Source organism: Hemibagrus wyckioides, linkage group LG11 (assembly GCF_019097595.1).
Source record: "Hemibagrus wyckioides isolate EC202008001 linkage group LG11, SWU_Hwy_1.0, whole genome shotgun sequence".
Taxonomy (NCBI): Eukaryota; Metazoa; Chordata; class Actinopteri; order Siluriformes; family Bagridae; genus Hemibagrus; species Hemibagrus wyckioides.
Window position 1 is genome coordinate 22,570,063 of NC_080720.1, and position 13,724 is coordinate 22,583,786.

General features: G+C 35.6%; 1 protein-coding gene across 1 annotated transcript in view; it reads right to left on the reverse strand.

Annotated features, from left to right (window-relative positions):
* The window catches only part of cntn3b (contactin 3b), a 94,747-nt gene extending 81,688 nt beyond the window's left edge, over nt 1–13,059 (reverse strand). Inside the window, exon 1 of the mRNA XM_058403800.1 lies at nt 12,344–13,059. The gene's annotated coding sequence lies outside the window, so the exon portion shown is untranslated. The remainder of the gene's footprint in view (nt 1–12,343) is intronic.
* Between the last annotated feature and the right edge of the window lie 665 nt (nt 13,060–13,724).

The following is a 13,724-nucleotide window of genomic DNA, read 5'->3' on the forward strand; positions in this document are numbered from 1 at the left end:
AGCACCCTTTTCACCCTTTATATTTTTTTACTCGAAAGCTTCCAGGAAGCCTGCTGAAGGATGTTAGGCATTTTGAAAGACTGGAAGCGTGCCAAGCCTGAGATGGAATCACAAATCCTGCATTACGGAAGACAGCTGCTGAAAAAAATATTCTGAAAAAGCTCTTGATACTAAACATGTTATTATGGCCACCGTGCCCTAGATTGCCAAATGCTGTATGATAGCATGACGTTGAAAGCAGAACCAGGTGAAAAAAATTGAACACCTCCCGTCTCTCACAGATCAACTCAAAACAAGCTTCAATTCAGCCAAAAAAGTTTATAATGCAATCAAATCACGCTTTTCCACCTTGTTCATTAATTCAGCTCTTAAGATTTTGACTAGGTATGTTCTGATTTTAAATTTGATCATCATATCATGTTTGAATTCTAATTACAAGTTTCCTCAAGAACAGGACTCGATCCTGGGCATCTTTCTCCTGATCATGGGACCCCTTTCCAGCTGGTTAAATTTGAAAATGTCATTTTATTTTATTTATTTATTTGTTTGTTTGTTTGTTTAATTTATTTATTTAATTATTTATTTTTTACAGTACAGTAAATTTGTGTAATCAAGCAACTCTAGCATTTGGATTACATACACCAGCACAAACCAATATTAACTATATTTGTGATTGTCTACAGTGACTGCAGAAAGTCTGAAAAAATTGTAATATGAGCCTAAAAGAATCTACTGATGAATTTATTTGTGCATATGTTTATCAAGGGCATTTATATAAAATTATATTAGAGAAGCTGTCCACATTGTACATGATTATTATGCAACTTAGTCTCTCAGAGGAAAAAAAACTCATCTAGCTCATTTACAGCAGCTTCTATACATTAGTTGCTTGGCAACGTATCAAACTTTCACTGAAATACATTTTATAGAATGCATGAGAGTTTTCAAAACTAAAATCTACTACTAAGCTATTTCAAGAATGTGTCAGAAATGACTCTATCATTGCCAATTTCATGTGCAAGGTTGTTCTTACATATTACTACATATGACAAGACTTTCCAAGCTAATGAAACTTCTCTTCTTCTCTGCAAATGGAAATGGGCTCACAAGTCAGAATTTACAGGGGGAAAACTATGCACATTTTCAACATATCTGTATTACCATGCCACATTACCATATGACTTGCGAGTCTAAGTGTTTGCAGAAAAGAGGAGAAGCTTCACAGTTAGCTTGATTGAAATAAGTTGGTGCTGTATATCTGCAAGCAATGCATTCAAGCCAAAGTTTGGTACGTTTTATTATAATATGTAAGTTATTGTAATTTATGAATAATAATAATTCTAGTAGGTTTTTTTTTTTTTTTTTTGCGAGACAGGGCTGTTAATATGAGTACACACACACTGAAAACCTGAATCAGGAAAGCCGGGATATTCATCCGACGACTAACTCTTGTCAAAAAATGGGAGGCGGATACAAGTGCAAACAATTTATTGTACAAAATGCAACACAAACACAAACAACCAAAACTGTGAAAAACAAAAACCATAAACTGTGAATAGAAAGCAAAAACAAAGACTATGGGCGAGACTGTGACACACACAACAAACATGACATGACAACAACAACAGCAACAAAAGCTTGACAAATAGACACTGAAAAACAGAATTTTATATAGGGGTGATGATTAGGGGTAATCGTGTCAGAAAGATTGTATTTACAAGTCGAACGCACGTGAACACCAATCTGTAATTAACAGTGAGAAACTATGGACTTTCTTTTAAACCTTGAATTTCTGAGTTGGAGCTGTGTCAGTAAAACAATGTCAGAATTAAATTGATGCAATGTCTGTAGTTGATAGTATACTTGGTTAAAACTGCATGTTTACTTATCTCAAAAGCTGATTTCAGTTATTATGTTTAAAATATGCAGCAAGTTACTGAAATTCAAGCAAATTGGTTAACATGTAAGAACTATATGAGAGAAATGGTTTGACTGCAATATAACATGTAGTGACAAAGCTTATAGTACATAACTTCGGAAACTGATTAAAAATATATATATAAAAATAAAACACTTCTACACATTTTTTTTCTTCATTTTCTAAAATAAAGTTAAAAAAACTTTGCTGTCTGTATGTTGTAGTTAATTAAGAGAAGGTGTACCCCCATTTTGCTCCATCCGAAGTGACTGGAACGCAACTGATAACGTAATTACGACTTCCTCGTGAATACAAATTTCATAGAAGAACTTGAGCACATGGTTATTGAATTAAAAATCACTGAAAATGCATTTCATCTAGATTTTATATTTATATATATCTGGTTTTACACCGGATGCACTTTCTGACCTTCCTGACACAGCCCTCCCATTTTATCTGAGCTAGGGACTGGCACTGACAGTTAAACCCTCAGTGACTGGGTTGGTTTCCTGCCCAGGAATCTGCGATACAGCATATCCCCAAAAAAATATATATTAGTGTGTGTGGACCCTGGTAATTATGAAATGTATCCAAGACCTACTATCATAGTTAAAGGTATGTTTAGAATTATTAAAAAGAGCACAGAAAATACAATAGTACTGCAAATATAAAGAGATCTCAATCATTTTTACATATTCTAAAAAAAAAAAAAAAAAGCTTAAGATCATTGAGGCTTTTAGATATCTGCTACAGAAAGCTTTTGTACTTCATTCAGTCTGCATTACCAACCGGAACCTTGGACAAATAGTTCAACTCTTATCTCCAAAAATCGCTTAAACCAATGAAACACTTCATACATTTCTCAAAATAAGCTTGTTCAACAATAACGCTGGCAACAACAAAAATAATACATTATCACTCGTAACACACTGACCTAAAAAACACTAACAACAGGGAGCATTACGTAAATGATGAACTTCTGAGTTTTTTGAAGTTTTAATATTTTTTTCATTCTGGAATAACAATAACATGTTTTCACTTTATCGATTGTACTAAAATATATGTACTATAAAAAGAGCTGCATTTGTTTTTTTCTATATCTTTATATAAATATATCATTATTGTCATTTTTTGTTAACATTCACATTTTACTACTGCACTTAATTCATTATGAAATCGTGTACTGCTTGGCATTGCTCTGTCCACTGTGAATTATTATACTGTACTGTCCTACGCTTCCTTGTACATGTTTCCACACATGCACTTTCTGTAGTACTGTGTAGTATACTAGTTCTGTGTTGTCTCTTTTAGTTCAGTCTTTTGTGTAGCACCGTGGTCCTGGAAGAACATTGTTTCATTCCTGTATATAGTTAAAGTGATAATAAAAGCTACTTGACTTGACTCATGATTAATCTCTCAGCCGCAGAACTTTCCTTCCCCACCAACTTGTCTTCTTTGATCCATCTTTCCAAACAAAATCATTCCAAAGCTGTCCTCTTTTACTAAAAGATGGTAATGAGTCTAAATGCAGGACACCTGAGTAGGCTTTCAGCTGAAAATGCTAATTTTGGGAATGATTATTATTTATTTCATTATTGTAAATGCTATTATTTTCTAAATATTTCAGTATGCCGAGCTGTACGAAAATCACAGTTTTTCTGTCTTGTGCTTCAAATATATAGTGTTTCGCAATTCATGGATTCACAGGTCTGCATAGACCTGTTTCCCTTACTGTGTGAAGAGACTTGACACATGTGACTTCAGTTTTAACCCTTTGTACAAGTACACTGGTATTCTGTTCTGACGGCGGGATGGAAATCAGTATAAATAAATGAATTATTTTGTCACCGTAAGTCTTTCAGTTTGAGATGTGTTTTTACTACTTGCTGGGATAAACTTGAAAGTGGTTGAAGGTAACACATTTAAATTTTATATATACTTATGAATAAATATCTCTAAATATAGAGAGCAGAAATTGGTTTGATATAACCAGTACCTTAGAAGATATAAACAGCTGTGTGAAAAATAAACGTGTTTTTTTTTTTTTTTTTTTTTACTTTTCTATGAAAATATTGCCCCTAGTTTAGGCTAAATAAAAACAGAAATACTTATGAAAAACTACAGTCTTAAAGCCGAGATTTGTCTACTGCATCTTAGCAATTAAAAAAAATATATAATGTTTTTAAGTAAAATATATTTTTATTGGTTTCTTTTAGGGTTGAAAGTTAAAGTGTTAATATGTTTTGCCACTCTATGTTCTTCTCTAGGCTCACTAAAGTGATTAAAGATTAAGAAAAGGTCAGAATGCATCGCTTGATTTTAGATGTGGCATGATAATGATACCAGCAACTGATATAATAAAGACATTATACAACCTCCGGAATGCATCACAAGAGAGTGCAGATATTTTTTACAGCATAAAGACTGAGTAGCAAGGACATGCAATCTCATTTCAGGACCAAAATGTTCTTCAGAGTCGAAAAACATTGTCATTGCTTGCCAATAATGACCACCTTTCTGGTGTTACAATGTGGAGAAAACATTAAAACCTTTTCATTCCATCCAGCCTTTCAGACAAGCACGCCTTGCCTTGACATGAGCTGAATAGTTCCGTCGTGTTTAAAAAAAAAAAAAATGTCACCTCTTAGGTTCATAACTACATGTGCATACAGCCTGTTCTTTGGCTCCGATTCAAACAAAAGCCTCTCTTGTCTTCAACTAGCTGTGCTTCCTAACCTCATGAATAAAGATGTAGAGCAGGCATGATCTGCTGTCAGTGGATAGGTTGGCGTACACTTTGCAGACCTTCTGAGCTCCTGATGTAATTGTCTCTGGAAGGATTTGGCTGGTGTCTTAAAGGTTGGAGACATATTATATTTATTTATTTATTTATTTTTACACTGGATGTACTCTCATACTGGATTACTTTCAACACACGGAGGGGGCAGGAGAATTAGCAGAAGCTTTCAATTGCTTTTGCCGGCTATATTTATATTCAGCCTAATAATCCAGCAACAATCCAACTGGTAGGTCGATCTGAATTAAAAAAAAATGTATAGTATGCAACTCAGTTGGAGTAAAAAAAGAAAAAAAAATTTAGGGCGATCCAAAAAAACAAAACAAAACTTTTATGCGATCAAGATTTTTGGTAATCATTTAAAAAAAAAAATTAAATAGAGGAAAATTAAAAGAGTGAATGTTTGCATATTTTTTTTGCCTGTGTGTTCGGATCATTATGAGCGCCTGGTGCAATAAAACGATCCTCTTTTTAAAAAAATCTTAATTCATGTTACAGATTTGGATATATTTAGTATAAAAGAGTTGGGAAATAAGATGTGTCTGGGGTATCAGAGGGGTATCAGAGGGAGGTCTGTGGTCTGGGGGAGTGTCAGCCTAATATTTTGAGGCACATGCAGATGTAAACTGACCTCATTAAAGCTGGCTGAGTTTTTAATATTTGCCAGACATTCAAAGAGGTTTTAAAACTTGCACACAGTGAAAGGAAAGGAAAAAAAAATAGAAGCTTTAATAAGCTTTAATAAATTCTATATTTCTTGAAATAAAATCTATATTTCTAGTACAGACTTTTAATGTTAGCATAATATGTGCATTTTTTTATATTCTTTTTTAACAGGAGCATCTTTATTCTGGCAAATATTAACTTTTTTTGTTTGTTTCATATGTGAACTTTACTGTGGTCACAAACACACTCCTGAGGTCTGCGTAATAATCGGACGTAATAATCGGATGGTGCAAATCATTTAAAACTGATTACAAAACACTGGCGGAATGATTAAAAAGTGTGTGTGTGTGTGTGTAACTTTGGATTGGATTACATGTAGCATGCATATAGACTGAAATTCTATATTTCAATGTAGGATACATTTTGTGATTGTTGTGGCCGAAAGTGTTGTGGCTTTTGTCAATGTTTTTTTGTGCTTTTTTTTTTTTGGAAAACTACTTTTGTCTTTTAAACTACCAGTGAAGACGCATATGTAATTACTTTCTGTGATAGCAGCACTCATAAATTTGAAGATGGCTTTGGCTGAATGAGTGTTGTGATGACATCCCACAACACATCTTGGCCCAAGTCTGTGGAAAATCTGCGATCATTTTTTCATGCTCCTCCGAATATCGTGTAGTGTACATGATTTCACAAAATCATAAAATTCTGGATGGGCTCACATAAACAATTCATTCAGAATCTTCAACCGGAAGAAATTCATCCTCATCATATATCATCATAATCAAAACATCATATGTTTATATACACCCGGCCAGTGATGTTGATATCTGTGTGAACTTTACAGAGTAGTACTTTTTAAAGATTATGCTGAGTCTCTTTGACTTGATTTTGGATTTATAACTCATCCAGACCTCTTTAGACACTTTGTCAGGACAACAGCTACCCGCAGCATTTTTTTTCTGCTATCTTCTCTCTATTTTTGTCAAGATTTTACAGCATTAACACGGACCACTTCTGCATTAAATAATTTATCCACTAAAGTTTACAAAATGTCAAAGAAAATTGAAAAATATAATAAAAATATTTCTTGACCTTGATGACCTTGTTTTAGCCTTCCTTCCAAAAGTGCACTTTTAAACAAATATAATGATTTGTTAAGAAGGCAAAGAAGAGTAAGAATGTTTATGATTTAAAAAAAAAAAAAAACAACTCTACACAGTCATGAACCGTAATTACAACCAATCTTTGCCATGTCTTCATTTGAGCAGTGTGCTATTATTGGACTGTGAGAAGCAGAATGATCGGCTCAACATTGCACTTCCAAACAATAATGAGGCATGTCTGGCTTCACCTCTGTAATAGTGCTATGTAATGAACCCTGCCAGGGTAAATCAGGTGGCTTGTGGCACATACTTGCCCAACAGCCACTTTAAAAAATAAATAAAGAAAATAAAGAAACTATGATTTGCCAATGCAGGAAATGCAACTGGTAATAAGTGGTGCAAATTGCCTTTTTAAAATGCACTGAAGCATATATGTGCTGCATTATATTAAAGTGTACAAAAAATGAGTTCAAGCTCATTTACCATGCGTAATTTATATGCTTGTCTTTTGATTTTTGCAGTTAATGGAGCAGATGCTTGTGGTTGAGTGTTACTGGCCCGAAACAGACAAAGCCTATCTCCAACCCTCACTCAAACCTACAGGCCTGAGGCAAAGATGAATGATACACGAAGCTAATCCATATTGTGCAGTTGTGTTACAAGTTCAATTTAATGCTATATGCTGAAACATATGACTTGACACATAGCTTTGTGTAAATGCTTTCATATGGCACATGAACTCATTTGCAAAAAAAAAATGGTGCACATAAATTGCTTGGTATTTAATGGTTAGAAATGTACAAGAAAAGCCCATTACACAGTGTGTAGTGGAATGAATGTGCTCAGAATGGATTTTTGTGTTCTTGTCAGCCATGTTGTTTTGTGATGCAGCAAAGGCGGCACTGAAATCGTTGAAGTAATTGCTCATCTGTCATTCAGTGCGTTGACCATGACATCTCCAGACTGGAGGGTGCATCAAGCGAAAATAAGAAAACATAATCATAACTAATATGTAGCACATTTATCACAGGGGAAAAAAGAGATAGCACAAGTGCACAATAATATTGTCAATTCCTGGCTATCAGTCAAAAATGGTGTAGGAAAAAAAAAGAAAAAAGATAGCATAGTGTTCTATAATTCCAGTCTATTTTTTCAAGCACTGAAATGAGAATGTGGGCATATGTAATCTTTGAACAAAATGTTCTTAATGAAATGCCTGCGTTCATATGTTCATCTTCAGTAAACGCTTAATTCTTGGTTTATCTGAAGCCTATACCAAATACTGGGCATGAGGCAGTAATACACTCTTAATGGGATGCCTTTCTATTGCAAGGGACCCATTACACCTCCCCACCCCAAAAACCACACACAGACACACACATACACGCAAACAAAACCATACACTATATTCTAAAATATGACTTTAAAATATTTGTGCTTTTTCCCCAATGTTTTACACTTAACTCAATGTGGCAGGTATAACAAAAAAGGGGGTTTCGCAGCAATTCCATAAAAGAGCCATTTTTGGTTCCCCAAAGAACCTTTCAGTAAATGGTTCTTAAAAGAACCCTTTTTTTCTAAGTGCGATAAAGAATACTTTATAGTCTAAAGAATCTTTTTTCCACTACAAAGAACTTTGTGCTATGGAAATATTCCATGGAGGTTTAAGGTTTTTCATAGAACTATAGATCCTAACAAAAAACTATTATATTTAAGAGTGTAAAATATTTTTACTATGGGAGTAGCATATTCGTCATTCTCCTGGATCAAGCTGTACAACTCTGTAGCAGAAGAATATTTATTATATCTTCTGAGCTCTGTATCTAATTTGTGCATGCTATAGGGGACAAAAAAAAACACCACTCAGGGTCCACTTTTCATTCATTTCTGCAATTAATACAGAATGCCTTAATAAATGTATGAATAGTGTAGCCTTAATCAAATCTCAGTTCACATGTACAGTGCAAACACACAAAACATACAACGTTATCTCACAATAGGGCAATGTTACGAAAGGAAACCTGAGCACCACTGGCATTCGTTTAATGGAGTTTCTTTCTCAATACTGCATTAGGTATAGCTGCACCCTCCGGTAATGGGCGTGTCATGAGAATAACTGTGTCGGGAAGCAGTAGGGAAAAATGTATTACTTAATCGTCTCATGTATTGTAATGGCCGTGTAATTTTTTTTTTTTCAATTGTTTAAAGCAGAACAAAATTATCATTTGGGTCCTTTGACAGGTTAATGCGCTGGGCTCACTGACCCATAAATATTAGTAGCCCTAAATAAGGCACATGGAGTGGATATAATACCATTTTGCAAATGATGATGTAAATGAACAGATATGCCGTAATGAAAATATGAAACATGTTTCCTTTATGGAATCTCAGCCATGATACTCACTCAGAGGGTGCGACCGATTTCGACTTTCAGATGGTCAGCCGGGTGGTAAAATTATAAATGACTATTTATTTACACCCTTAACTGAGATAAAAGTCTAAAGCCGCAACAGATTGCATCGGCTTTGCCAAGAGCCTCGAATAAAATGGACAATCAATATGCACTCCGTTGTAAAACTATCTCTTCACACTGCACCCAAAAAAAGCTTGGAAAATAAAGTGACAAGTGCTTTATATAAAAGGAAGAATGTAATCAAAATGCCTTCTTCATGTAATACAAACCCATTATCAGATTATATGTTTTTTTTGTCTTTCTATATAGTACCTAACAAAAGCTTGGGGAAAGAACAGCGGAGTGGAGAGTGATTGAAATTCCAGGGGGTCCTTATTAGTGCAGATAAAATGTAAGGGTGAATCCTGAGGATAAGTGGCAGGGCCGGGGGAGTAAGTGCACTTAACAGAGAGGGAAGGCAGCGGCCAGTGAGCCGTTCCACAAGCCCATCATCACTCTGCCCTATTTCCCCCAGTCCATCAAACAGGCCTTGTCCCTTAAGCTCCAACTATCACCAAGGGAATTACAAAGAGAGAGAGAGAGGGAGAGAGAGAGAGAGAGAGAGAGAGAGAGAGAGATGATTTTGCTTGATCTATCTTGATTTTACCAATTAATTGTAAATATTAAAGGTATACAGTTTGGCCTTAGCTGTTATTTTCAAATATATATGGGGATGATATGTACAGCAGAATGGATGTCTTATGTACAGGTGTAGTAGGAAATATATATAAGCCCTACAGGACTTAAGTGTCTGAATGCTACATTTAAATTAATATATTTGATGATAAAGATTGCTGTATTTACACTGTGATTCACAACTTATTATCTATATTCAGAGGATCAAAAACTACTGACATGGTTTTAACATCAAATTAACATATCGGCCCTGACCTGCATATAATATTTAAATCAAACAATTCAAAAATAACCTAGGCTGCTAAAATGTGTCTGCCCTCCTGCAGCTTTCTTTCCCTCTCTCTCTACTCCTTTCTTTTTTGATAACCCGATTTATGATTCATGTTTTGTAGTGTGCAACTCCTTTCCACACCACAAGCTGAATTTGACCCGCAGTGCCGGACTACAAGACCAAACCACTTTCCTTTTGCTTTAGAGGGCACAGCTGCCAGGCAAATAAAGAACATTTCTTATGTTTACAGATGGAAAATTGAGTCTTGGGAAATTTTATTCCTCCCGATAGCAGGTTATTATAATGTCATGTAATGTAATGTTGTAATGATAATATTATGGATTATAAATATATCTTTTTGCCCCCCCTCCATGAGGGCCCCTGTTACTTAGTTAATAGTATTGAAATTTGACAGGATTATTAGAAAATATTAAAAGAGAGAACCAGAGTGAAATGAGTGCTGGAGTAAAATGTGTAAAACAAAATAGTTTAATAAATCATAAAATCATGTAATATCAAACATTTTATTAAGCACCTAAATATAGCTCTCGTGTTATGCCTCATATAGCAGTAGAGATGAGATACGAGGCTTTAACAGTCTCAGTAGATAAGAGTTCAGCACTGCTCTGGCATGTTTAAACAGAATTCTGCATACTGCTCTTCCCCAATGTTCTCACCTCTAATTTGGCTGTGCTTGTTAGCTACAAAATGGGATAAGCCAAGCATTCCAGATGCACCTATAAATAAACATGAATATGAGGAAACCAGTCCCCTTCTGAAAATTGCATGATGGGAGATGAGATGAGTATAGAACTCAACATTTCAACACCATCTAATCTATCTGTCTTTATCTCTCGGTTACTTTCTACATCTCTTTTTCACTCATTTTCTCAGTGCTTCCACTCTATTTTTCGATCCTCTCTCTCCCTCTTTGTCCTCCTTCAGTTTCTATATCTCCATCTCACTCACCTTGTTGCTTCTCCCTTTCCTTAAGAACCTCTCTTTCTCTATTTCGCTCACTTTCTCTGTCGCTTCTTTCTCAATATGTCTGTCTGGTGGGTTCATACACATCAAGAGAATGATGGCAATATTGATTTCTTTGCATGAAGATTTAAAGCAGATTAAACAAACCAAGGGTCAGGGCCATCTTCAAGAAAGGTCACAAACCACATAGGTCAGCAGCTGTAACTCAACCCCAGGTGATATGTGTTGTATATAAAATGTTAGGTTTCACACAAAGGTGGGCAATATGCCATTTTCACAATACATGATAGATAGAATTATATATAATATTTATGTTTGCTAGAAGGAATACAGTAGCACCACACTGTAGCAAACTGACAGAAACTATGTTTTAGTGAGATCACTATTTAATGTCTAAGAAAGAGAAAATTACTTATTTCGAAAACAAATTTTGATTTTAATGTCACATCAGCTTGCCATTACTGTGTCAACAATGGGTTTGGTCAGTTTTTTTTAAAAAACAATCAAGGATATTTCAACTTTATTATCAGTAATGCCAAAAATGACCAATATTACATCTACATTTTAACCTCAGCTGCATAAAGTTTTTTGTCCCTTCCTTTCTTTATTGCTTCCTTCACTCCTTCCTCTCTTCCATCTTTTTCTCTTTACCTTCTCTGTCTCTCCCTATATCTCCTGAAGCAATTCTCTTATTCTCCTCCATCACTTCCACAGATCCTCACAGTGCTGCCAGGGATCATTAGAGCCCATATGATAGTACGACCAATCAATCAGATCCAAGGAGGATCCAAAAGCCGCTAAAGTGACTTACATACTCATATTCTATTGGTTTGCATGTATCTAAGTGACCTAAGCTGAAAGTGCTCACATGTGCACGTTGGGCTGTGTTTGGAGTTCAACACCCAGATGACCAAACTGAACCCATGAGCAGCATCAGCATCTTACTCCCATAAAATTATTTAATTCACTCTTTCATGCATTTTTTTCATTAATAATGGTGATGCTGATGGTATATAAGAACATAAGAGACTGGAGGCATTAGTGTTCAGTTAACATCTCAAAACTGAATTTACTCGTTCGAGGTGGAAATCTACTGTGCTGAAAGAATGAACGCTGACAGTGTCCATGTGTGTCCAGCAGTGTAGCTGCTTCTTCAGCCCTGACCGTTATGTTGTGTGAATAATAAAAGATGGTCCTCATACTTTTCTAAAGGATGCTGGGGAAAGCACTGATCACTGCTAAAGGTGGACACTGGAACTTTAACAGGGAATACAATGCCACTAATACCAAGTGATTCAGCACAACTTCAATATGGATTGCGTGTATAATGATAGAAATCCAGTTTATTTACAAGAAGGTCCTTATTAGTGATGAAACGATGGATTTAGGGATGACTGTTAAAAGCAGCCTACATACAGTATGCAGTGCAGGACTGACCAGATGGTGCCCATGCATTAGGCTATTCGGACATTAATGAATAAAGATGATAAGACAAACCAAGTTTAATACGTACCGTCTAAACGTATGTGGTGGGTTTTTTCTTTTCCTCTTCATCAATTTCACAGAATGCGTTATTGCTTGGTATTCCGCTGCACGCATGGGACGGAACCCGCTTGGAGAGCGCTTTTGAACATCATTTCCTCACAGCTCGTGCTTTCATCTGGAGCACGAAATTAGGCTTTGTGTACAAAAAAGAAACTCCGATTTCCAAAAAAAACACACACCCACACTCTCTCACACACGCGCACGTGCACCTTCGTGAAGCTAGAAAATGCTGTTAAATTCCGTGTCACGGAGAAGATGCTCTCTCGTGTTCTGTCCTCCGCAATGAGTCCACCAACTGCGTGCTGCTCTCTCTCTCTCTCTCTCTCTCTCTCTCTCTGCGTATGTGCGTGCGAGGGGAAAAAAGTGAGCAAGATGACGAGAAGCGGAGAAGGATGGCAGAGGATAAATGAAGAAGAGAGAATAACGAATAACAATATAGGGAGGATAAAAGAGTGTTACTATCACTGCTGTGCAAAAGAGCCACCAAATAAAGAAGTATATAACCTACCTAATGGCCGCTGGAGGGGGGAAAGGTGCCAAAAATGTATTCTAATCTATGCAAAGAAAAACAATTATTCCTACGATTACCCAAAGGTGTATAATAAAAGGAGACAAAACATGAAGCTAGAATACGACAGCCTATTCGAGCTGAAACTGAGAGACTGAGCAACTGGGCACCACTGCCTTTCTTTTATAGCTAAGTGAGTTTGTTTCTCAGTGCTGCATTAGGTACAGCTGCACCTCCGGTAATGGGCGTGTCATGAGAATAACCGTTTCGGGAAGCAGCACGGAAAAACTATATTGGTTCATATCGTCTTGTCGTATTGTAATGGGTGTTGACAGCTTAATGTTCCATTCAATGTTTCTTTCTCTTGTGCTATTTTTGTTTTCCACAGTCACCCAATTGATCTCACGGGTCAAAGCATCATCCTCAACCAAATCCTCGACCAAATAATTACTGAAGATCAATGAAATGTAGGCTTATAATCCTTGTTAAAGGAAAAGAAAATCCTAAAGGATTCCAATAAGAAGCTTGCAGAAGATTCTATTTTCCCCAAATCATATTTGGTACCACGTCTATGTGATTAAAAAAAAAAAATCATTTGGGTTATCAACATTGTATATGTACACTTTAAATAAAACTGTTTCAAACTTAGTTTTACATAAATTATTAACCATAAATGAATACAGACGGTTTGCTAAGTAAATAGTAATAGTCACAAGTGCAAAGAAATTTGCAGAATATCTTTGTAATTTTTAATAACAATACGAATTCCAATACCAAGACATTATTAATACAGTGAAATACAAGACTTCCAGTAAGATTCTAAAAATTCATCAAAAGTCTA